Genomic DNA, 27,165 nt, shown 5'->3' on the forward strand with positions numbered 1-27,165 from the left:
AATTTAATATTCGTAGTTTTCAAATAAATTTGATTCTTAATAATTAGTCTACTAGTTCAGCAATCTAAAAAATCCAATCAATCTTAAAAATATTTTTCATGGATCAAATTGGTACAAATCGTAAAGTGTATGGACTAAGGCTTAGACTTTAAGCCGTTATCATTTTGAAAATACATCATCTAAATTGTTAAAAATCAAAGTTTAGAGATTAATTTATTATTATTATTATTATTATTATTATTATTATTATTTTACATTTATTGTAATCCAAATCAAGTAGATAATTTTGTGTGTTTATATATTCTTTACAGAGAATATGTAATTTTATTTGTATTTCTTATTATAAAAAAATTAAAATAATAAAAAGGAGAAAATGACGTGAGAATGAAACAATGAATATCAAAATAATCCTAGAAAAAGTTAAATAAATTAAAATAAGTATCCGTTGGTCAACGTAGTCAAACAAATAACGTTATTGTTTAACTTCAGCCCCTTTGGTAGAAAACAAACCCTAAGCACTCTCTTCACCCTCTTCTAGTTCTCTCCGATCTTCAACGTTCGGCCCCTCCCCTCCGATCGAAGACGCCGGCGACTGTAACTCAGATCAGACCAGCCGCACTCGCCCTCCGTTTTGGTCTCGGTTTAAAGGTTTTTGCTCTTTTGTTTTCATTCTTTTTTGTGTATCAATGTTCGAGGAATGTTTCAACTGGTTTGACAGAACACACACATGTATATGTTTTTTTATTCGATACTTCGTATTACGATAGAACTGCTGCCACCGACCGTGTTTTTGTTGTATTGACAACCACTCTTATGCTCTCCCTGCCTTCGATGATGGTCCAGTCGATGCTTCCGGTTCTGCTTGCTACGATGAAGATCCTAACTCAATATTTGCCGATGCTTCTAAGGATTATGATGAGGAAGAGAATGGAGGTTTTGGGTCATCTATGCAATCTCGTGGGGAAGTTGGTGGAATGTCGTCACCGGAAAATGTTAGAAGAGAGATTTTGGAGCTTGAGTTCCCTGAAGATGGTTACAATTATTTAATTTTCTGTATCTTCGGGAGATTAAGAATACTGTTGGTGGTTCGACATTTTATCAGAACCCCAAGGCCAAGCTGAAACATGTTCTACGGGATGAGAAGGTTGGTTGCTTTATTTTGTTCAGAATACAAACTATTTTTTGGGCACTTGGGCTGTATTCGTAATTATTCGTAATATGGATTGGATACTGGCTTATCTTATACTTTTCTGTTCTATTTTATTTCGTGTAGTCTTCAAAGAATTGGAGATATCTGTACAGTATTTAGGTCCTGCCATATGTATCTATATAATTACTTTCTCATTAAATTAAACAAGTTTCATAAATAATAATGTAAAGTGTGGTTTTTCCTAATAATAAGTTTATTATCTTTGTCAAAGCAGAATGATTACCGAATGTAATGGGTCATAATGTTCTACTACCTATTGACATGACAGATCTACCATACTTGGAAAAAGCAAGAGGAAACAAGGGAAGGCGCTTGTTGGTTAGTTAAAGTAGTTCCAAATACTTCTATGACGCACCTTCCTTCAGGTAACAACTTCTTAGTTATTTTAACATTTAGTAATTCAGATAACATGACAATATACTGCTGTCTTTTCGTTTTCAACCTTTATTTTTTTGTCATTTTAATAATGCCATAATTAGGAACTAGCTCAAATATTTGTATTTTCTTCCGTGCTAAGAATAATTGTTTGTTCTAAGAGTCTAATCTACTTTCCACCTGCACAGCTGTATATGTTCCATCCCCAAATAACTCTAGCGCTTATCTCATCTCTTCAACTCCTTTTAACTAAATATTATTTTCCCTTAATTTTATCCTTTTTTGTTCCCAAATTTCCTCTGCTATGCCCTTGCATATCAACTTATTATTATCTTTCCATCACCTAGAAAGGGAATATGTAAACCTTAGTGGAGGGATCTAGCATGGTCGTTTCCAATCACCAAAGTTGTCAAATAATTACATGATTTCGAACATCATTGTTTAAGTTATAGCATTGTTGTGTTCTCAAAATGATAATGTTCACTTTGACATACTTTTCTAGTTATTTCTTAATCTGACCATAATTGAATTGGTTAACACGTTATATTTGTTGTGACTTTTAAAGTCAAATTCTCACCATGTTCAACTTAAAAAAGTGTACAATGAAGAAAATATTATTTTAACTATTTCAACATATGTAACAGAAGATGTTGACCTCATGTTATCTTTTTGAGTACAGGGATACAATGGCTCCAAGGCAAGATCGAAATCAATGGTTATGATGTAAATGGTGCAGAGTACTGATCTGTTGGATGTAATGAGAAATATAGCATCATTGAGTAAATTCTTAAACCCATGCTTGAATAATCTCAATACTTAACTTTGAATATTAACTCATAGTACAAATGTCTATGTTAGTTAAATTTTATAGGGATTATTCATTTATAGAATTCAATAAATTGAATGGTATAACTTATACATTCTTAAAAGTAGAATAGGGAATTACTCCAAAGTCAACCCGTAAAGGTAAACAAATCTCAAACGTCAAAGCTACATAAATGTTCAAGGTAGCTTTTGTTTTGTCTTCTTTTTATAATGAAAATCCTAGCTTCCATTTGAGATCAAATGAAAGAATACAAAGACACTTTATATAACTTTTTTTAGAGAGGAAAGAGAACTTTCCATTGATAAAATAAAAAGAGACTAATGCTTAAAATTACTAGAAAATGATAATAATAAGCAAAAAGAAAGACAACAGTAGATAAGCGACCACAACCCAAATACAAAACAAAGATCATCCATGAGAGATAAAAGCTCCTAATTCAAACAATAGAATAGCCAACTAAATTAAGTAATACAATGCATGTAGAGATTTGCCTTGGACAATAAAAGAATTTTGCTTCGGTGCGAGAATTGGACTTCAAGTCTTTCATTAAAGAAAATTCGTCATTCTTTAGATAAGGGATTATTAACATGAATTAAGTGCTCAAATATTATATTAAGTGATATGTCATATAGACATGGACAAGAGAAGATAACATTGGATTAAAGTGTGAATTTGGACTATAGGTTCTTTATTAAAGAAATCTTCTTATTTTTTGGATAAATGATTAGCCAATCAGACATAAGTGTTGAAATAGTCCACTACAGTGATTTGTCAAGGACGTGAATTTGGAAGGATAACAATAGACCACCCAACTGAACTAGGAAAATGACACATAAAGGACTGTCAAGTATAATAATGTATGGAATGAGAAAGGAAGATAAGTTGAGATACATGAATTTTGGATTGAGGAGTGAGATTGGACTAAGAATTTTTGATTAAAGAAGTCCTTTCATTCTTTGGAAAAAAGGTTAGCCAATTGGGTTAAGTGTTAATATAAGGCACGAAGTGATTTGCTTTGGTCATGAATTTGGGAAAAGAAATGGTTTATGGGAATAAAATTTAAAAAAGGGTCATGGAGACCTATTAAATGGATGAAACATAAAGAGAATTTTGCATTAAAGTGTGGCATTAGACTTTAAGTTTTCAATTGAGAAACTCTTTTCATTCTTTAGGTAAAGGATTAATAGGGTAGAGTAAGTGTTATCAAGTGATAGGTCATGGATTTGGATATGAAAGTATAACACTAAACTCCATAAGTTAAATAGAGAAAAGGCATATGAAGGACTATTGGGTTGAATACACATTATAAGAAAGTAAGACTATCTTAACATGCAGGTTTATGCCTATGTATGTTGCGAGGAAGGAAGATGAATTAGGATACAAGAATTTTGGGGCTAAAATTAACAAATTGGATTAAGTGTTTATAAAAGAGATGAAATAATTTGTTGTGGACATGGATATGCGATAAAAAAGTTTGGATATACATATTAAATTGTTAAAAGACACATGGAATACTATTGACTGCACAAAAAAGAAAAAAAAAAGAAGTTTTTACTTAAGGGATATTAGCCAATTGGACAGTGCACTAAGAGTGAGATTAGCTAATTAGATCAAGTTTTTACTTAAGGGATTAGATGAGATCCCATGGACACGTTTATAAGAAAAAAAGTTCGACTATGCAAATATATTTGGAAAAAGACACATGGACAACTCTAAACGACACAACAATAAAAGTAAGGATATGTGAGTTTTGGATGGAAGTGTGACATTAGACTTCATGTTTTGGATTAAAGAACTCTTGTCATTGTTTGGAAAAAGAATTATCAAATTTGATTAAGTGTTAAGATGGTGCACTAAGAGTGAGATTAGCCAATTGGATTCAATTTTTACCTAAAGGGATTAAATGAGATCCCACGAACCATTTATAGGAAAAAGAGTTTGGCTATGTAAATATAATTGAAAAAAGAGACATGAAAGATTGTAGACGACACAAAAAGAAAGGTTAGCATACGAGAGTTTTGGATTCAAGTATGGTATTGGACGTCAAGTTTACATTTGAGTAACTTTTGCCATTGTTTGTAGAAATGATTATCAAATTGAATTTAGTATCGATATAGTGCATTTAGAGTGATTTTAGCCAATTGGATTAAGTTGTTATTTAATGGATGAGTTTATTTATCGTAGACATGGATATAGGAAGAAAAGTTTGGTTATACAGATGACATTGGAAAAATACACATTAAGGACTATATAAAGGATTATTAAATAGGATTAAGTGTTGAGGTAGTAGGAAAGGAAGAAAAGAGAAAGTGGAAGAAGAAAATACCAAAGCAAGAAAATGGAAAAAGAAAATACCAAAATAAAAGACAAAAAAATAACAAGAAAAAAACAAGATAAGTGAGAAGGCGATGATGATTATTGATTTATTGTTTAGCAGAGGATGGTACTAAAAAGTTTGTATTACCCATCATTACCCTAGAGCCGGACTAGGGTAATGATGGGTAATACAAACTTTTTAGTACCATCCTCTGCTAAAAAATAAATCAATAATCATCACCGCCTTCTCAGATTTTTTTTTTGTTTTTTTTTGTTGTCTTTTATTTTGGTATTTTCTTTTTCCACTTCCTTATTGATACTAAGAGTGAATTTAGCCAATTGGACTAAGTTTATATTTTAAGGGATGACGTGATTTGTTGGGACAAGTATATAATAAGAAAAGTTTGGATATGCGAGTTTTTGATTGAAGTGTGACATTGGAATTCATGTTTTGGATTAAAGAACCATTGTCATTGTTTGAAGAAAGAATTATTCAATTTAATTAAGTGTTGAGATTGGGCATTAAAAGTGATATTTTGCCTAATGGATTAAATTTTTATTTGAGGTATGAGATGAATTGTTGTGGACATGGGGATATAGGAAAAAACGTTTGGCTATACAAATGACATTGGAAATAGACACACACATGGAGGATTATAGACGACATAAAAAAGAAAAGTAAGGATTTGCGAGTTTGGATGGAAGTGTGACATTGGACTTCATGTTTTGGATTAAAGAACTCTTGACATTGTTTGAAAAAAGAACTATGAAATTGGATTAAGCGTTGAGATATTGATTCACTAAGAGTGAGATTAGCTAATTGGATTAAGTTTTTACTTAAGGGATTAGATGAGATCCCATGGACATGGTTATAGAAAAAAAAGTTAGGCTATGCAAATATAATTGGAAAAAGAGACATGGAGGATTGTAAACGACACGAAAAGTAAAATTAGGATATGAGAGTTTTGGATTCAAGTATGATATTGGACGTCAAGTTTATATTTGAGTAACTCTTGCCATTGTTTGTAGAATGGATTATTAAATTGGATTAAATGTTGATATAGTGCACTAAGAGTGATAACCAATTGGATTAAGTTTTTATTTAACGGAAGAGGTTACTTACCGTGGATATGCATATAGGAAGAAAAATTTGGCTATACAAATGACATTGGGAATACACATTAAGGACTATAAATAAAGGATATGAGAGTTTTAGATTGAAATGTGGCTTTGGAGTTCAAGTTTAGGATTAAATAATTTTTGCCTTTTTTTGGAAAAAAGATTATTAAATTTGATTGATGTTAAGATAGTGCACTATAAGTGAGATAAACCTAATATATCAAGTTTTTATTTGAACAATAAGGTGTTTTGCCATGAAGATGGTTATAGGAAAAATGTTGGCTATATAAATGAAATTCGAAAAAGACACATGGTGCACAAAAAGAAGAGTTAGAATAAGAGTTTTGAATTGATCAAGTGTGGCATTGGACTTCAATTATTGGATTAAAAAACTCTTGCTGTTTGTAAAAAGGACTATTAAATTGGAAAATTCTTAAGGTTCCTACAGTTTAGCCATTTAGATTTAGTTTTTCGTTAAGAGATGAGGTGATTTGCTTTGAACATAGATATATAGGAAAAAATGTTTGGCTATACAAATGAAATTGGAAAAAGGCACATGGAGGACTATAGTCAGGACAAAAAGAAAAGTTAGAATACGAGTGTTTTAGATGGAAGTGTTGCAACATACTTCAAGTGTTATTGAAATAACTATTGTCATTGTATAGCGAAAGAATTATCAAATTGGATTAGTGTTGAGATAGTGCACTATAAGAGTCACATAAGATAATTGGATTAAGTTTTTGTGTATCAGAGTAGGTGATTTCCCATCGGGGACATGATTATTGAAAAAAAAAGTTGGCCATGCAATTGTAATTGGTAAAAAGACGCATGTAGAACTATAAACGACACATAAAGAAAGGGAAGGATATATGAGTTTTCATTGAACTGTTGCATTGAACTTCAAGTGTTGGATTAAAGAACTCTTACCCTTTAGAGAAAGGATTATTAAATTAGATAAGTGTTGTGATAGTGCATTATAAGTCAGTTTAGGCTGTGTGATTTTTGAATTGGAGTGTGACATTTGACTATAAATTTTGAAATTAAAAACTTTCGCCATTGTTTGTCGAAAGAATTGTAAAATTAGATTGTGTTGAAGATAGTGCACTAGAAGTGAGATTAGTCTATTAGGTTATGTTTTTATTTGAGGGATTAGTTTTTTTGTTGTGGACATGGAGATAGGAACGTTTGGCTATACAAATGAAATTGGAAAAAGCCATGTAGAGGACTATAGATAAGACAAAAAGAAAAGTTAGCATATAAGAGTTTTGGATTGAAGCGTGACATTTTATTTGAAGTTTTGGATTAAAGAGCTTTTGCCATCCTTTAACGAAAGAATTTCAAATCGGATTATTCTTGAGATAGTGCACTACAAGAGTGAGATTAGAATTGGATTAAGTTTTTATTGAGGGGATTTTTCATGGAAATGGTTTTAGGGAAAAAAAAGATTGACGATATAAATGTAATTGGTAAAAAGACACAAGAAGAAACACATATATATTCTAGGTTTGGATTGAAATGTGACAATTGACTCTATGTTTTGGATTAGAGAACTCTTGCTAATGTTTGGAGGAAGGATTATTCAATTTGGTTAATTGTTGAGATAGTGCACTAAAAGTGAGATTAGTCAATTGAATTAAGTTTTTATTAAAGACGTGCTGATTTGTTTTGGACGTGGATATAGGAAAAAATGTTTGGCTATATTAATGAAATTAAGAAAAGAAACAAGGATGACTACTGGCGCCACGAAAGGATAAGTTAGGATATGCGTGTTTTGGATTGGAGTGTGACATTAGACTTCAAGTTTAAAATTAAACATCCCTTGCAAAGTGGATTAGTGTTTAAGTTATTATTAAAATTGATTAGTGTTGATATAGTGCACTAAGTGTCAGATTAGCCAATTGAATTATGTTTTTATTTAAGAGTGATGATGATTTGTTGTGGACATTAATATAGGAAAATATATTTGGTTATACAACATCGAAAAAATACACATGAAGAACTATGGACGGCACAAAAAGAAAAGTTAAGATATATGACTTTTTTATTGAAGTGTGACATTAAACTTCAAGTTTAAAGTTAAGTATCTCCTGCTATTGTTTGGAGAAAAGATTATCAAGATTAGAGATGTGATAGTGTACTAAGAGTGAGAGTAGCCAATTGGATTAAATTTCTTTTTCAAGGGATGAGGTGTTTTTCTTGGGCATGGGTTATACAGAAAAAAGTTTTGCTACACAAATGACAAAGGAATAGGACACATGGAGGACTCATGGACGAAACAAAAAAAAATTTAATGACTCTTGCCATTGTTCTTTTTTTTCAAACCCGTGGAGTGTGGCATTGACATTGGACTTGAAGCTCTTAGTGAAGTGTGACATTGACATTGGACTCTTAGATTGGGATTAAAACATCTTTTTTAATGATAATATATGAAAGTCAAAGCTCAGCACAATAACAAGAGTATTATACTAAGAAGAATTAAAGGAATACAAATTATAGTGAAAACTTAGGCAACAAGAAGAAAACCTAAACAAACTAAGTCAAAGAGAAACGTAACAAACAAAATAAAGTCTTTTCAAGGTAAAACAACTGTAGAAAATTAAAAACATAGCAAAAACTTGACAACTCTCTCAAAAGGAGCCCATTTGAATTTAATAACTTGCACACTCAAATCTTCAATAGGAGAGGAGAACGAGAAGTGCCAAGGAGAAATTTGGATTAAGGAATTCTTGCCATTGTTTGGAGAAATGACTATCAAATTAGATTAAGTTTTTATTTAAGGGGTAAGTGATTTTTCATGGACATGGATATATGAAAAAAGTTTGACTATACAAATGAAATTAAAAAAGACACATGAAAGGAATATAGACGACTCAAAAAGAAAAGTTAGGTTATGTGGTTTTTGGATAGAAGTGACATTTCACTACAAGTTGTGGATTAAAGAATTTTTGCTATTGTTTGTCGAAAGAATTATAAAATTATATTGGGTGTTGAGATACTGCACTAGGAGTGAGATTAGCCTATTGGATTAAGTTTTTATTTGTGGAATTAGGTGCTTTGTCATAGACATGGACGTAGGAAAAAACATTTGGCTATACTAATGAAATTGGAAAAAGACTTGTGGATGACTATAAATAGTGGAAAAAAAAAAGTTTGAAGTGGCAGTTTTGGATTGAAGCTTGACATTTTACTTCAAGTTTTGGATTAAGAAACTCTTGTCATTCTTTAAGGAAAGGATTATCAAAATAGATTAGTGTTGAGATAGCGCACTACAAGTTTTTATTTAAGGAATTCCCATGGATATATATGGACAAGGGAAAAGTTGGTCGGCAATACAAATGTAATTTGTAAAAAGACAGATAGAGGACTATAAACGACAAAAGAAAAGTAAATATATTTGAGTTTTGCATTGAAGTATGACATTGGACTCTAAGTTTGGGATTAGAGAACTCTTGGTCCTTGTTTGGAGGACTAATTATTCAATTTGCTTAAATTGTTGAAATAGTGCATTAAAAATGAGATTAACCAATTGGATTAAGTTTTTATTTAAGAGATGAGATGATTTGTTGTTGATGTGGATATAGGAAAAGAAGTTTGGGTATACAAATGAAATTGAGAAAAGACACAAGGACTATAGGCAGCTAAAAAAGCTAAGTTAGAATATGTAAGTTTTTCTTGTAGGGTGGCATTATCAAAGTTAATTAGTGCACTAAGTGTTAGATTAACCAATTGAATTATATTTTTATTTAAGGGCGATGATGATTTGTTGTGGACACACGGAGGAATCATAGACAACACAGAAAAGAAAGCTAAGATATGAGAGTTTTGGATTAAGTGACTTTTGCCATTGTTTTATTTAAATGGAGACAAAGCTCTTTTTTAATGATAATATATGAGACTTAAAGCTCAAAATTCAAGAGTACTGTATTAAGACCAAAGGAATTAGAGGAATCAAACTAAAGTAAAAATTTAGGCAACAAGAAGAAGAAATGACTGAAGAAAGCCAAAAACATAGCAATAACCTTTGCCATTATTTGTAGATATGATTATCAAATTGGATTCAATGTGGAGATAATGCACTACGAGTGAGATTAGTCAATTGAAGTATTGCAATATACTTCAAGTTTTGATTTAAATAACTTTTGCATTTGTTTAATGAAAGAATTATTAAATTGGATTAGTGTTGAGAAAATGCACTATAAGAGTGACATATGATAATTGGATTAAGATTTTGTGTATGGGATTAAGTGATTTTTCATGGACATGATTATTGAAAAAAAAAAGTTGGCTACGCAACTTTAATTGGTAAAAAGATTCTTGGAGGTCTATAAACGACACATAAAGAAAATTTAGGATATACGAGTTTTGGATTGAAGTTTGACATTGGATTTCAAGCTTTAGTTTAAAGAACTCTTGCCGTTTTGGCAAAGAATTATTAAATTGGATAAGTCTTAAGATAGTGCCCTATGAGACTATTTAGCAATTTGGATTAAGTTATTCTTTAAAAGACGAGGTGATTTGCTTTGGACATAAATATAGAAAAAAAATGTTTGGCAATAACATTGCGTAAAGAAAAATGGAGGACTATGACAAAAAGAAAAATTAGGATATGAGAGTTTTGGAATGCAATGTGACATTGGACTTAAACTTTAAGATTAAATAACTCTTACCATTGGTGGAAGAATCAATTATTCAAATTGATTAATTGTTTAGATAGTGCACTAAGAAGAAATTTGCCTATTGAATTAAGTTTTTATTTGAGGGATGATGTGGTTTGCTATGGACATGGATATAGGAAAAAACATAGGTTGTTCACTTAAAATTGGAAGCAGACACACATAGAGGACCGTAGACAACTCAAAAGGAAAAGTTAGGATATAAAAGTTTTGCATTGAAGTGTGATATTTTACTTTAAGTTTAGGAATAAGCTGTTGATTGCCATCTTTTGGAGAAATGATTTTCAAATTGGATAAATGTTGAGGCAATAGGAAATACCGAAAAGAGAAAGTGTAAAGGGGAAAATACCAAAGTAAGAAAGTGGAAAAAGAAAATACCAAAATAAAAGACAAGAAAAAGCAAGAAAAGTGAGACATGGGTGATGGTTATTGAGTTGGTTTTTAGGAGAGGATGATTTCAAAAAGTCTTTATTAACCATCATTACCCTAGAGCCGGCTTCTCACTTTTCTTATTTTTTCTTGTTTTTTATTTGAATTTTTTCCACTTTTTTACTTTGATTAAGAGAGTAAGATTAGTCATTTAGATTAAGTTTTTATTTAAAGGATGACGTGATTTGTCGTGGACAAGTATATAATAAAAAAAGTTTGGTTATACAAAAGAAATAGGAGGAAATAAAATGGAGGACTAAAAACGGCACAAAAAGAAAAGTAAGAATATGAGAGTTTTGGGTTGAATGTGACATTGGAATTCATGTTTTGGATTAAATAACTCTTATTATCCTTTCGAATCCTTGTGAGAAAGGATTATTCAATTTGATTAAGTATTGAGATAGTGCATTAAGAGCGAGATTTGTCACTAGATTAAGTTTTCATTTGAGGGATGAGTGAATTTTTGTGGACCCATATAGAAAAATCTAATTGGATTAAGATTTTGTGTATGGGATTAAGTGATTTTTCATGGACACGATTATTGGAAAAAAAAAGTTGGCTATATAACTTTAATTGGTAAAAAGATTCTTGGAGGTCTATAAACGACACATAAAGAAAATTAAGGATATATGAGTTTTGGATTGAAGTTTGACATTGGATTTCAAGCTTTAGTTTAAAAACTCTTGCCCGTTTTGGCAAAGAATTATCTAATTGGATTAAGTTTTTATTTAAGAGATGTGTTTCGTCGTCAAAATTGATATAGGAAAAAATGTTTGGCTATACAAATGAAATTGAAAAAAGTCACATTGAGGACAATAGGCGACCCAAAAAGAAAAGTATGGATTGAGGTGTGACATTAGACTTCAAGTCTTTGTTTAAAGAACTCTTGCAATTGTTTGGACAAAAGATTATCAAATTGGATCAAATGTTATAATAGTGCGTTAAAAGTTAAATTAACCTACTAGATTAAGTTTTAATTTATTAAATGAGATCATTTACTTTGGACATGGTTATAGAAAAAAATGTTTGGCTATACAAATGAAATTGAAAAAAAAACATGTGTAAATATTAGACGACACAAGAAGGAAACTTTGGATATGAGAGCTTTTGATTGATGTATGGCATGGGACTACAAGTTCGAGATTAAAGAACTTTTGTCATTGTTTGAAGAAAGGATTATCATATTGGATTAGTGTTGAGATAGTGCTAAACAACTGTGATTAGCCAATTAGATTAAGATTTTATCTAAGGGATAAGTTGATTTGTTGTGAAGATGGATATAGCAGTTCAAGTTTTGGATTAAGGAGAAACTCTTGCTATTGTTTGGAGAAAGGATTATCAAACTTGATTAAGTGTTGATAGTGACCAAGAGAGGCTATGCAATTGGATAAAGTTTTTATTTAAAAGTTGATGTGATTTGTCGTGGTCATGGATATAGGAAAAAAGGTTTGGCTATACAAATAAAATTTGAAAAAGTCACATTCAAGAATTTAGTTGACACAAAAAAAGTTAAGATAAGAAAAGTTTTTTATTGAAGTGTGGCAGATACTATAAGTATAGGATTAAATAACTCTTGGCACTGTTCGAAGAATGATCATCGAACTTGATTAAATGTTGAGATAATGCACTAATAGTGAGATTATCCAATTGGATTAAGCTTTTATTTGTCGTTGAAATGGATATATGAAAAAAAGTTTGGCTGTTATTAGAAAAAGACACGTAGGTGACTTTAGATTGAAGTGTGGCATAGGAGTAAAAGTTTGGGATTAAAGAACTATCTCCATTGTTTGGAGAAAGAATTATCAAATTGGATTAGTGTTGAGACTATGTGCGAAGTGATTATCAAAGTTGATCAGTGTTACTAAGTATCAGATAAGCCACTCTGATTATGTTTCTATTTAAGGGCGATAGTGATTTATTGTGGACATGAATATAGGAAAGAATATTTGGTTATACAAATGATATTTGAAAAAGACACAGGAAGGACTATAGATGACACAAAAAGAAAAATTATAATATGTGACTTTTAGATTGAAGTGTGACATTGAGCTTCAAAATTAAATATCTCTTGCGATTGTTTGGAAAAAAGATTATCAAATTGGATTTTAGTGATGTGATAGTGCACTAAGAGTGAGAGTAGCCAACTAGTTTAAGATTTTTTAAGGGATGAAGTGTTTTGCCTAGGGCATGGATATACAGAAAAAAGTTTTGCTACAGTAATGACATAGAAAAAGGATACATGGGGGACTCATAGTTTAGAATTAAATGACTCTTGCCATTTTTTTCTTTTCTTTTTGTGAAACGTGTGGAGTGTGGTATTGGCAATGGACTCTTAGTTTAGGATTAAAGCCTATTTTTAATGATAATATATGAGATTAAAAGCGCAAGATACAAGAGTATTGTACTAAGAGAAATGGAACTAGGGGAATACGAACTAAAGTGAAAACTTAGGCAAAGAGGAAGAAAGCCTAAACAAACGAAGTAACAGAGTAATGTAACGAACATAATAAAGCCTTTCTAAGATGAAACAACCGTAGAAAGCTTAAAATATAGAAAAAACTTGACAACTATCTCAAGTGGCATTGACATTGACATTGGACTGAAAGTCCTTAGTGAAGTGTGGCATTGGAACTCTTAGTTTAGGATTAAAGCTTTTTTTTTAATAATAATATATGAGACTTAAAGCTTAAAATACTATAGTATTATACTAAGAGCAAAGGAACTTGGGAAATACAAACTAAAGTGAAAACTTAGGTAACAAGAAGAAGAAAGCCTAAACAAACGAAGTCAAAGCGAATCGTAGCAAACAGAATACATTCTTTTTAAGACGAAACAACTGTAGGAAGCTAAAAACATAGCAAAAACTTGACAACTCTTTCAAAAGGAGTCCATTTGAATTTAATAACTTGCACACTTAAATCTTCGATATGAGAGGAGAACGAGAAGTGCGAAGGAGAAGCAGCTGGCTGCCTCAAAACTATTCTTGTCAGTGCCATCCAGAACTCAAAAGAACTCGGATAAATTTTCAAAAACAAACAAAAATTGATTGCAAAAGAACTCCTCAGGAAAAAAACTCCCCTTTGGCAAGCCATAAAAACGGAGACCAAAACCCGAAAGCTTACCATCCACGCAAGAGAAATTTGGATTAAGGAACTATTGCCACTGTTTGGAGAAATGATTATCAAATTAGATTAAATTTTTATTTGAGGGATAGGTGATTTTCCATGGACATGGATATAGGAAAAAATGTTTTTGCAATACAAATGAAATTAAATAAGACACATGGAGGGAATATAGAAGACTCAAAAAGAAAAGTTAGGTTATGTGATTTTTGGATAGAAGTGACATTTCACTACAAGTTGTGGATTTAAGAACTTTTGCTATTGTTTGTCGAAAGAATTATAAAATTATATTGGGTGTTGAGATACTGCACTAGGAGTAAGATTAACCTATTGGATTCAGTTTTTATTTGTGGAATTGGGTGTTTTGCCATTGACCTGAACATAGGAAACAACATTTGACTATACAAATGAAATTGGTAAGAGACATGCGGAAGACACAGCACAAAAAGAAAACTTAATATATTATTTCAAGTTTTGGATTTAAAGAATTCTTGCCATACTTGTACAAAAGAATTATCAAATTGGATCAGTGTTGACATAGTGCACTATGAGAGTGTGATTAGCTATAATTAGTAAAAAGATACATGGAGGACTATAAATTCCATAAGAAAAGTAAATATATTCGAGTTTTGGATTGAAATATGACATTGGGCTTCAAATTTTGGATTAGAGAACTCTGGCAATGTTTCGAGGAAGGATTATTCAATTTGTTTAATCTGTTGAGATAATGCACTAAGAGTGAGATTAGCCAATTGGATTAAGTCTTTTTTTAAGGGATGAGGTGATTTTTTGTTGGCGCAGATATAGGAAAAAAAGATTGACTATACAAATGAAATTAAGAAAAGACACAAGGACTACAGGTGGCACAAAAGAATAGGTTAGAATATGCGCGTTTTGGATTGTAGTGTGACATTAGTGAACTAAGTGTTTCGAGAGAGGATTATCAAAGTTAATTAGTGCACTAAGTGTTAGATTAGCCGATTTGATCATGTTTTTATTTAAGGGTGATGGTGTTTTGTTGTGGACACATGGAGGACTCGTAGACAACACAAAAAGAAAGTTAAAGATATGAGAGTTTTGGATTGAAGTATGACATTGGACATGGTTATAGGAATGAGAGTTTGGCTATGCGAATTTAGTTGGAAAAAGATACAAGGACCGTAAAGAACACGAAAAAAATTAGGATATGAGAGTTTTGGTTCACGTATGGTATTGAACATAAGTTTACATTTAAGTAACTCTTGCCATTGTTTGTAGAAATGATTATCAAATCGAATTCAATTTCGATATAGTGCACTAAAAGTGAGATTAATGAATTGAATTAAGTTTTTATTTAGGAATGAAGTTACTTACCGTGAATATGGATATAGGAAATAAAGTTTGGCTATACAAATGACATTGAAAAAAATTCATTAAGGACTATAGACGACAAAAAAAAAAAAAAAAAAAAAGAGTTTTGATTGAAACATGGCATTAGACTACAAGTTTAGGATTAATTAATTTTTGTCATTGTTTGGATAAGCGATTATTAAATTTGATTAAGTTTTGAGATAATGCACTAAGATTGAGATAATCCTATTGGATTAAGTTTTTATTTGTGTAATGAAATGTTTTGCCATGGAGATGGTTATAGGAAAAACTGTTTGACTATACAAATGAAATTGGAAAAAGACACATGGAGGATTATAGGCGGCACAAAAAGAAAAGTTATAATATGAGTGTTTTTAATTCAAGTGTTTCCATATAATTCAAGTTTTGATTTAAATAACTATTGTCATTGTTTAGTGAAATAATTATCAAATTGGATTAGTGCTAAGATAGTGCATTATAAGTGTGACATAAGATAATTGGATTTAGTAAGTGTATGAGATTAGGTTATTTCCCATGGACATGATTATTGAAAAAAAAGTTGGCTATGCAACTGTAAGTAGTAAAAAGACACATGGAAAACTATAAACGACATATATGGAAAAGCAAGGATATATGAGTTTTGGATTGAACTATAAACTTCAAGTTTTGGATTAAAGAATTCTTGCCGTTTGGAGAAAGGATTATTAAACTGGATAAGTAATAAGATCTATGTTTCAGTTTAAGCAATTTGGATTTAGATTTTCTTTGGAAAAAATGTTTGGCAATAACATTGCGAAAAGACACATGGAGGACTATAGACGACATGAAAAGGAAAGTTAGGATATGAGAGTTTTGGAATAAAGTGTGACATTAGACTTAAAGTTTAGGATTACGTAACTCTTGCCATTGTTTGGAGAAACAATTATTCAAATTGATTAATTGTTGAGATATTGCACTAGGATGAAATTTGTCTATTTTTAGCTGAGGGATGAGGTTATTTGCTATGGACGTGGATATAGGAAAAAACATTGGTTGTACAAATAGAATTGGAAATAGACACATAGAGGATTGTAGACAATGCAAAAAGAAAATTTAGGATGTGAGAATTTTGGATTGAAGTGTGACATTTTACTTGAAGTTTAGGAATCAACTGGTTGTCATATTTTGGAGAAATGATTATTAAACTGGATTAAGTGTTGAGACAATCAGAAAAGAGAGTGGAAAGGTGAACATACCAAAGTAAGATAGTGAAAAAAGAAAATACCAAAAGAAAAGACAAAAAGATATCTAGAAAATTCAAGAAAGAAACAAGAAAAGAAACAAGAAAAGTGAGAAGGTGGTGATGATTATTGATTTGGTTTTTAGTAGAGGATAATACCAAAAAGTCTGTATGACCCATCATTACCCTAGAGCCGGACTAGGGTAATAATGGGTAATAAATATTTTTTTGGTAACATCATTTTCTAAAATCCAAATCAATAACCATCATAGCCTTCTCACTTTTCTTATTTTTTTTATTGTTTTTTATTGTTATTTTCTTGTCTTTTTATTTTTGTATTTTCCTTTTCGACTTTCTTTGACTAAGAGTGAATTTACAAATTGGATTAAGTTTTTATTTAAGTATATAGTAGAAAAAGTAAATATATGCGAGTTTTGGATTGAAGTGTGACATTGAGCTTCATGTATTGGATTACAAAACTCTTTGACATTGTTTGGAAAAATGATTATTCAATTTGATTAAGTGTGGAGATAGTGGATTGAGAGAAATTTTGCCTATTGGATTAAGTTTTATTTAAAGAATTCGATAAATTGCCATGGACATTCGTATAAGAAAAAACATTTGGCCATACAAATAAAATTGGAAACAAACACATGGAGACTAGAGACCACAGAAAATGAAAAGTTAGTATACAAGAGTTTTGGATGAAGTTTGACATTGGACTTGAAGTTTAGCATAAAATAAGTTCTTGCTATTGAATTAAGTATTGAAATAGTGCACTAAAAGTTTATATAATTGGATTAAGTTTTTCTTCAAGGGATGTGATGTTTCGTTGTTGAAATGGATATTAAGAAAAAATGTTTGGCTATACAAATGAAATTGGAAAAGGACACTTGGAGGACAATGGACGGCCTGAAAAAAAAGTATAGATTGAGGTGTAGCATTGGACTTCAAGTCTTGGATTAAAGAACACTTGCAATTGAGATGAGGGCATCTGAGACAACTAGAGAACATTGAGCTTCCACATCTTCCACGTGAAATCGTTTATTATCTAACCAAACCCAAAAATGCAAATGAAGAATTTTACAGTTTGCTGCTATCATTAAATGTAGATAGACCGGAGAGGACCTAGAGAAAAAAAACAGGAGGTGAGGCCAAAGAATAGAAGAGGAAAGGAAGAGAAGCCAGAGAAATCATCGAAAAGGAGTGGAAGTTCAAAAGTAAAGATGACAAACGGAGGGAGGCGAGAGGAGGGAGGAGGCAATATACTTATTGCTTAGGTCTATTATTACATAACCAACTTTCGCATTCCAAGTTAACTCTTGCCATTGTTAGGTGAAAGGATTATTAAATTTGATCAAGTGTTAAGAAAGTACACTAAGAGTGAGATTATAGCCTACTTGATTAAGTTTTTTTATAGAAGAGGTGATTTATCGTGGACATGGATACAAGAAAAAATGTTAGGCTATACAAATGACATTGAAAAAAGACACATGGAAGGCTATACACAGCACAAAAAGAAAAGTTAGGATATGAGAGTTTTGGATTGAAGTGTGACATTTATACTTTAAGTTTAGAATTAAATAACTCGTGTCATTATTTGGAGAAAGGATTATTAGATTTATGAAAGTGTTAAGATAGGCACTAAGAGTGACAATAGCCTATTGGATTAAGTTTTTATTCGAGGCATGAGGTTATTTGCCATGAACATGGATATAGGAAATAAAGTTTTGCTATAGAAATGACGTTGGAGAAAGATACATGGAGGGTTATAGACGACTCAAAAAGAAAATTTAGATATGAAAGTTATGCATTGAAGTGTGATATTGGACTTCATGTTTTTTATTAAAGAAGTCTTGCATTGTTTAACGAAATGATTATCAAATTTGATTAGCATTGAAATGGTAGACTATAAGAGTGAGATTAGCTAGTTCGTTTAACATTTTTATAGGGGATTTAGGTGATTTCCCATGTACATGGTTATAGGGGAAAAAAATGTCTTTCTTTGTAGATAAAATTAGTAAAAGACACATGTAAGACTACAGACGACAAAAAAAAGAAAAACTAGGATGTGGGAGTCTTGAATTGAAGTGTGTCATTTTACTTTAAGGTTTGAATTAATGAACTCTTTCCATTGTTTATGTGGATTAAGTTTTTATTTATCGAATTTGGTGATTTCCCATAGACATAGTTATTGGAAAAAAATGTTGGCTACACTAATGTAATTGGTAAAAAGAACATGGAGGACTATAAACGGCTCAAATAGTAAAGTAAGTATATTCGGTTTGTGGATTGAGGTGTGACATTGGACTTTAACTTTTGGAATGAAGAGGCCAAAAGCAAGTCCTTTCATTCCATTTGAATTACTAAGTTAGCCTTATGAATCAAGGTGAAGAATGCCTCTTGAACTACAAAGCAGCTCTCGCTCTTACATGACTATCCTGACGGGAATCATAGGTTGATCTTGACTTTCTACTACTTCTGCAACGAAAGCGTAATCTGACCAGTTCGGAGTTGAATATATATATTCATATGTCCTAATCAATGAGACAAAGGTGGTTGAATCTCTCTCTTCGATGAGAAGTTTCCCTCAATCGCTCTTTTTAGTGGGGAGGCATTCTTTTCGACTTAACTCTGGCAAAAGGTGCCCTATCTGCCTTGTTCTAGGGGGTGTTTTTTTTTTTTCAAGTCAAGCTCTGCATCCCTTATTCACTTCCTTAGATCGCCCCATGGGTTGGATTGATTTATGGAATTTGAACTTTCTTCCTTTTCCGGTTTGGAGAAAAGATTATTACAATGGATTAAGTGTTAAGATAGTGCACTAAGAGTAAGATTTATCAATTTGATTAAGTTTTTATTTAAGGGATGAATTGATTTGTTGTGGACATGGATATCGGAAAAAACGTTTGGCTATACAAGTAACATTGGAAAAAGACATGACTATAGACGGCATAAAAAGAGAACTTAGAATATGAGAGTTCTGTATTGAAGTGTGCCTTTGCAATTCAAGTTTTGGATTAAAGAACTCTAGCTAATTGTTTGGAGAAATAATTATCAAATTGGATTTGTGTTGAGTTAATGCACTAAGATTGAGAATAGCCAATTGGATTTAGTTTTTCTAAGGATTTGGTGATTTTCCGTGGACTTTCAATAATGAATAATATGATGGTCTTTTGGGGTCCAACCATGTCCACTGCAATAGTCGACCTCACTCTGGGCGGATATAGGAAAAAAGGTCTGACTTTGTAGATGAAATTGGTAAAAGACACATGTAGGACTATAGGCTTCAAAAAAAGAAAAGCTAGGATATGAGAGTTTTGAATTGAAGTGTGTCATTTTACATAAAGGTTTGGATTAATGAACTCTCACCATTGTTTGTCGAATGGATTATCAAATTGGATTTGTGTTGAGATAGTGGACCATAGGAGAGAAATTAGCTAATTGGATTAAGGTTCTATTTAGCGAATTTGGTGATTTCCCATGGACATGGTTATTGGAAAAAAAGGTTGGTTATACTAATGTAATAGGTAAGAAGACACATGTAGAACTATAAACGTCACAAATAGAGACGTAAAGATATTCGAGTTTTGGACTGAATGGTGACATTAAACTAAAACTTTTTGAATGAAGAGCCCATGTTTGTAGAAAGGATTATCACAATGGATTAAGTGTTAAGATAGTGCCTTAAGAATAAAAGTAGCTAATAGGATTAAGTTTTTGTTTAAGGGATAGAGGTGATTTGCCATGGACATTTATATAAGAAAAAAACGTTTGACTATATAAGTAACATTGGAAAAAGACACATGGAGGACTATAGACAACACGAAAAGATAAGTTATGATATATGGGAGTTTTGGATTAAGTTTTTGTGAGATCTCCTCTCCTTTTTGGGTGCTCCATTTGCCTGAGGTGAGTTATTGACTAACTTTTCATGCACTTCTATATTCTGTTTATATTGACCTTGATTTGTTCAGTATATTGATCACATTACAAATCTTATGGCAATCGTGTTGGCTATTACCCAAAGGTTTAATCAAACTTTGCTTATTACCGATAGGTTGAAAGCTGTTTATGAATGAGAGCTTATGGTAATTGTGTTCGCTGTTCAAAAGTGGTGGTATCTATTTGGTAAGCCTTTTATGGTGTGTACAGATCAGAAAAGTTTGAAATTTCTTCTTGTGCAACGAGTTATTAGGGGAGAATACCAAAGATGGATTGCTAGACTATTTGGGTATGATTTTGTGATCCAATACTAGAAGGGATTGGAAAACAAAGCGACCGATGCCTTATCTTGATTACTACCGGTATTTGGATTTGGTCTTTTAAGTGTTATGGGCGGGCTCAATCCTTCGGTTTTCATTGTTCAAGTGGCTGAAAATGAATCTCTTATCAGTATTTTATTATCTTTGATCAATGGCCAGTAAGCCCCGACAGGATATTCGTTACAAGGGGAGGTTTTATGCTATCACGGTCCTTTTGTTCTTTCGGATCGAGGACTCACCTACTATTTCTTTATTATTGGCTGACGTCCGATAGGGGGACACCATGTCGTGTTGAAAACATATCAGAGGCTAGCAAGGAAGGTCTATTAGTGCAGTATGAAAGAAAGTATCTGTACATATGTTGCTGAATGCTCCGTTTGTCAGCAGGCCAAATATTTGTATTGACTCCGGCCGGACTCCTTCAAGCGTTACCCATTCTGGACTGTGTATGGGAGGATATTAGTATGGAATTTATCAAGGGCCTCCTGAAATCCAAGGGTTATGATGTCATATTGGTGGTTGTGGATCGTCTTTGCAAGTATGCACATCTCATTCTTTAAAAGCATCCATTTAGTACAAAAGTTGTGGCTGTTGTTTTTGCACGTGAGATTAGTTTTTTGCATGGATGCCGTCGAAGTATAATATCGGATCATGACTGCATTTTCACAAGCCTGTTTTGGGCAGAGTTGTGTTTGTTTGGTACTCAGCTGAAACGAAGCACCACTTACCATTCCCAAATGGATGGCCAAACCAAAGTCGTTAATCACGGGGTGGAAACGTATCTGTGATGTTTTGCTATGAACAAGCCCAAACAGTGATCTAAATGTAAATGGCTAGCATCGGCTGAATTGAGCTATATTACAACTATCCATGCAACCACATTGATGACACACCCCCCCCCCCCCCACCCCCAATATTACCTTATATGAAGGGATTGAGTCCCGTGAATGAAGTGGACCATTTGAAAGGAAAGATGAAATTTTGGGAGTATCGAAGGCCAATTTGTTGAAAACGCAGCAACAAATGGTCAAATATGCCAATGCCAACTACAAAGAGGTGCAATTTGAGGTACACGATTGGGTTTATGTGAAGTTGCACCCATACTGGCAGTTCTCTCTAAGCCGTTTTAAGCACCAAAATTGGCCTCTAGATTCATCGGTCCGTTTATGATTGTGGCCTAAGGTTTTTCATGTTTTTGTTCCTCGCAAGGTAGTGGGTTCGAACAGACCACTCTTCCTAATTCCAAAAGATTTGGTTGCTAATTTATCTATGCAATTGTCTCATCTAGAATTGTTGAAGGTTCACAAAACGGGAGAAAAGGAGGACGATTTAGAAGTCTTAATCCGTTGGGATGATGGGAACAGACCACACTTATTCAAGAACAATTTCTTGAATTTTACCTTGAGGACAAGGTGGCTCTTTTAGGGGGGCATGTAATGATAGACACCCTATAGTAAAGGTGCATGTATTTACATAGGGATAAAAGTGGGAAGAAGAAAGAATGATTGAGAGTTAGTAATTTTCCAACTGTGTGGGCCCTTAGAAGTTTGTTTAGAGTGGGGTCAAGTATTCTGTGAATTCTCTTTAGTATTGGCCTATTTTGATGTAAAATTCTCATTTCTCAATAGAGAAATTTGGAGTGATTGGGGAGCTCTCAAATCCTTCCCCGACTATTGATAAATAAAATTGAGGTTGAGGCCTAACAACTTCCTCACAGTTTAAACGGAAATTGCACTTTTTCTTAGACGAATGGAACGGAGTTTGACTAGGAGAGCCTCTAAAAAATTTAACCTTTTGGCTGATTAAAGAAAGAACATAGTTGTTAAAGAGGGTAGCTAGAACTCTGAGGGTCTGACCCTTTTGGGTGCTCTATTGTGCTGAGGTGAGTTGTTGGCTAATTTTTTATGCACTTCTATATTTTGTTTAGACATACCTTGATGTCTTGTTTACTGATCATATCACAAATCTAGTAGTTTCTTGTTCTCATATGTGTGTAGGTCACATGAGCGGAAGTTGGTAGACGAACTTTTGAATGTTTAGAGAGATGACATCAATGCTGTGGTTTTTTTTTTTTCCTTTTTTAAATTTTGGAGATCATTTTGCTTAAAACCTAGAATCTTTACTGAAAATCAGAGAAAGGATAGGAGAAATTTTAGGAAAAGGAGAATATTTTCTCATATTGCTCTTTGTCTTGAAGGATCTTTCAAAATGTGCAAGCAACAAATAGCTATAGCTACTAGCAAACCACCACACATGTGGCATACAGTCATCGATTTGACATATAACAGCAAGAATGACAATCGGATTTTAACATTAAGCTCAATAAGGCAGGGTAGAAACTTTAGCACTCTTACTGTGCTGGCTTAACATCACTTTATATTTATGCAGGAGCTTTCTCTTTGCTAGGGATGTAAAACTAAGGTTGGCTTGAGGAAACATAATGTGCTCCATCCTAAAAGAACAGAAAGGTTGGTGGAAAAGGTTCTCGAAAACAGAAGAAAAACCTGCTCTATACTTGAAGGTTGGCTGGACCAAATAGTGTGGTGAGGATGAGTCAGACTGTAAGTTCCTATTTGTTTCACAGATGCTCTCAAACACCTTAGGAAATGTAGATAGAATATACAAAAAAGGGAGAACCTCAGTTCTAAAGGAAGTTACATTAAAACTCTCCGATGGCATAAAAGTTTGTTAGACTATAATTTGTGAAATCCCAGAAGAAGCCTAACAGATTCTCCATTTCTTCCTTGAAAGCATGGGCCAATAATTGATAGGAAAACATCCATATTGAGCTTCTCCTTTTTGTATTCAACAATCTGAGTTTTCCAACTTTACATTTATCTACTTGAATTTTCTAACCTTCCATGGCAAATATCCTGCCTTGAAAATATTTTAAATGCCCTTGAAATAATTTTATTATATTGGTTTATGATGGAAGTGGATAAGTATCAGTAGGTAAATAGGGAAAATATTGTTAGGAATTGTAGCAATGACAATGTGGCGTATTTATAATCACTTACATGTTGGTTTGTGTTGAAATTTATGAAAAGATGAAGTTCGGTTTGGCTAGGCAGAATTTTGAAGATTAGTTCTGGTGGAGAGAGATAGCTCTCTTTAAACACTAGACTAGTATACTTTTTCAGTTTTTCTTTTTTATTATCATACAATTCCCGTATTTAATTTTCTTATCCCCACCCCTAAGATTGGGATCCTTAGCTTCTGTTTACTTAAATATGAAACTGTCATCCATGGAATAGGCTATGCTATTTGTCAAGTTTAACTAACCGCTTGTAGCTTCAAAGTTCTTTGAAGTAGAACTTGATCTTGCATTGTGTAATTCTAACACTCGAGTTCTAGCAATATAACTGATTTTTCAGCCGCTTTGACTTCTGATGACGAACTTGAAGTATGTTGCTTCCATTTACTTCCCTTTTGCTCTAGTTAGCCGAGCATTTAAGTTGCTTAAACAAGCTACGTAAATAATTTTCTACAGTAGATGGGCCAAGATGATGGAAGCGGGAAGGATGGAGGAATGCTTTGTAAGTCCTCTTTAAATATAGTCTCGATAACTAAGATCATGAATTCAATTTATAGTGGTTACATACCTAGAATTAATTTGCAGTTTTTGAAATATGTTCGTGGAAAAATGCTTCTCAATATAAAGACCTTTTGTTACAAGCATTTTTGAAAAAATTAATAATTTTAATTGTTATCTGAAATTGAAAGAAAATCTTTAAAATATGTAGCAAAAAACATAAGGTTGTAATTATTAGAATTAACTTTGAATGGAGACCAAATGTTATTTTATTCCCTTTTTAAAAATGTAAGATGTAATCTTTTTATTAAAAATATTTCAAGAAAATGTTCTCAAACTAGAAGGTCCAAACATACCCTTAAAACTTGAGTGGTACAAGTTCTTGCAGGCTTCTTTCGTTGTTTTATTGGTTTTCTTGATTCTTTATTCAACATGTGAATGATGGATAAATCATTTGGCAGAATATGAAATATAAAAATCCCAAGCTGATTTTTCCACGTGGAATTGATAAGAGTAGAAGTATAACATAGACAATTAGACAATTAGACAAAGCCACCATGGTGCCGGTCAGCTCTCTTTCAAATCAGTGTCTTCTCCTATAACAAATCATTTGCGTTGATTTCTTTCGAACTATAACCCTACACATATGCTTTGATTGCATTAACCTTTGTTTAAATAATTTTGTTTTTAGTTACATGTTTTTCAAAAGTATACAGTATATACTTCTTTTCTGATCATTTCTTTATCTCTCTTTTTCAAATTTCTCAAATAACGCCTTGAAAATTTTGGTTGGCTTGTTTTTTAAATTTTTCTTAAAAAGTAAACAATGATGTAGAGGAATTGTCATTGTCAGTAAATAAGTTTGTTATTTTTGTCAAAGTAGAATGATTACTAAATGTAATGGGTAGTAATGTTCTAGTACTTATTGACTTGACAGACTTGACAGACCTGCCATACTTGGAAAAAGAAAGAGGAAAATAGGAAAGGCCGCTGTAAATAGCTAACAACTTGAAGGTGAGGTTTGCATAATAATATCCTAGAATAATTAGATTGCTTTCTTGTTTGAGTTTTGTATCAAGTCTGATTGGTGCCGATAAAGTTGGCCGACTTTGCTGCTTCATTGTTCATCATTTTTCTCTTTCGTTTTGTCATATATTCTTGAACCTTCCCTTACATTTTGACTTTGAAATGGTGGTGTCTTTATTTTCCGCCATTGTGTTTGCCCGCAGCATTTCATAACCAATATTGGTTAGATGTTAGCAGTAGAGAGTGTATATATATATAATCAAGTGATGCTCTTAGAGTTGTATCACTTCTAACTCCTAAATAATGTTTTATATCAAATTTGTCTGTATACTAATTTTTTTAATTCAATTAATTTAGATTATTGATTAGTGATTTACAACTTTCAAAATAAACTATTCTTCTGAAGCATGAGAAGATGAAAAATATCTTCTATTGTTAAAAGTTGGGTAGTATGTATTTAATTTACATCGTTTTATAATATCATTTTAATTCCTTCATTTATGCACATGGGATGTTTAAAACAAAAGCTTTAACGTCTACTCTAACCATTTATATCTTGTTTATTTGATATAATTATTAGTTTGTACACCATACTTCTTTTGTAGTACTCATTTCTATCCTTATACTATGAAATCGTTGAGTTATATATTGAACACCAAAATCATGTATATCTATTAATGATTTAGTATGAGATTTTAAAACAGTGTTTACTGTAACTGAAGACTTCAAAATAATATTTAGAGGAATGAACATCTAAACTATAAAAACCACATCGTAAATGTTATTTTAAAATCTTACATTTGTTATGATATTTACTATTTTATATTTATCAATATTTTCTTATTTGTCACAATGTTTACCATTTTTTTCTTAAACGCATAATTATAACTTAAACTAAAATGATCACATTTCTAAAAGAAATTATTATAATTCAACTACAATATCCTACTTCTAATGTCAAATGTTCCTACCATATTATCCTTGTATATATTTTATATTTTCATAGACCTAAAAAATGATAAAAAGAATAAGCTATTTCTGTTTCTCATAGATCTATGGTCATAAATGGTATTTTATTGTAGATATTAAAAAACTTCTAAAAAAATGGATTTCGTTTGGTAACTATTTTGTTTTTAAAATTTACGTCTATAGACACCTTTCAAATTTCTCCATTCACTAGCCTATTTTTATCATAGTTTAAAAAAACAAAACCAAAATTTGAAAACTAAAAAAAGTATTGTGTAAAAACTTGTTTTTGTTTTAAGTTAGTAATTTAACGGTTTTACTTAAGAAAGAGGTAAATTATAGAGAAAAAATGGGTTAAATTTTCAAACACTAAAAATAAAACTAAATGATCACGAGCTTAATTTCTCAAAAAATATATTGAACTGAACCCCTATCCCATAATTTTTGTTATATTGCAACTATTCAATTTTATATTTTCTTGCACAATAAAATGAATGGCCAGACATTGTTGTAATAATCGTACTCTCAATTATACAACCATATCTATCATTAACTTTGAATTTGTAATGAATCAATGAATGAGAGTTTAGACTAAAATCGTGTATCTTAATGAATAGGAAGGGATTGAAAAAAAAAAAAGTTCTTTGGATGTGAAAAATGTATACGAATTTAAAAGAGGAGACAAAAAGAGCTTGAAATGAATAGGTAGAAACTAGAATCTTCCCGTTGTAAAAGTCAAA

General features: G+C 31.9%; 1 long non-coding RNA gene across 2 annotated transcripts; it reads left to right on the forward strand.

Moving 5' to 3' along the window:
• The first annotated feature begins 464 nt into the window (after positions 1 to 464).
• On the forward strand, positions 465 to 25,777 carry LOC103495756 (uncharacterized). Of its 2 annotated transcripts, none has more exons than XR_001763903.2 (6): positions 465 to 648; positions 768 to 1,144; positions 1,479 to 1,575; positions 2,265 to 2,364; positions 23,290 to 24,437; positions 25,371 to 25,777. It is a non-coding gene; the product is annotated as an uncharacterized LOC103495756 (long non-coding RNA). The 2 variants fall into 2 exon arrangements; XR_001763899.2 differs by having other exon boundaries at positions 844 to 1,144.
• The last annotated feature ends 1,388 nt before the right edge of the window (positions 25,778 to 27,165 follow it).

Source organism: Cucumis melo, chromosome 5 (genome assembly GCF_025177605.1).
Source record: "Cucumis melo cultivar AY chromosome 5, USDA_Cmelo_AY_1.0, whole genome shotgun sequence".
NCBI lineage: Eukaryota > Viridiplantae > Streptophyta > Magnoliopsida > Cucurbitales > Cucurbitaceae > Cucumis > Cucumis melo.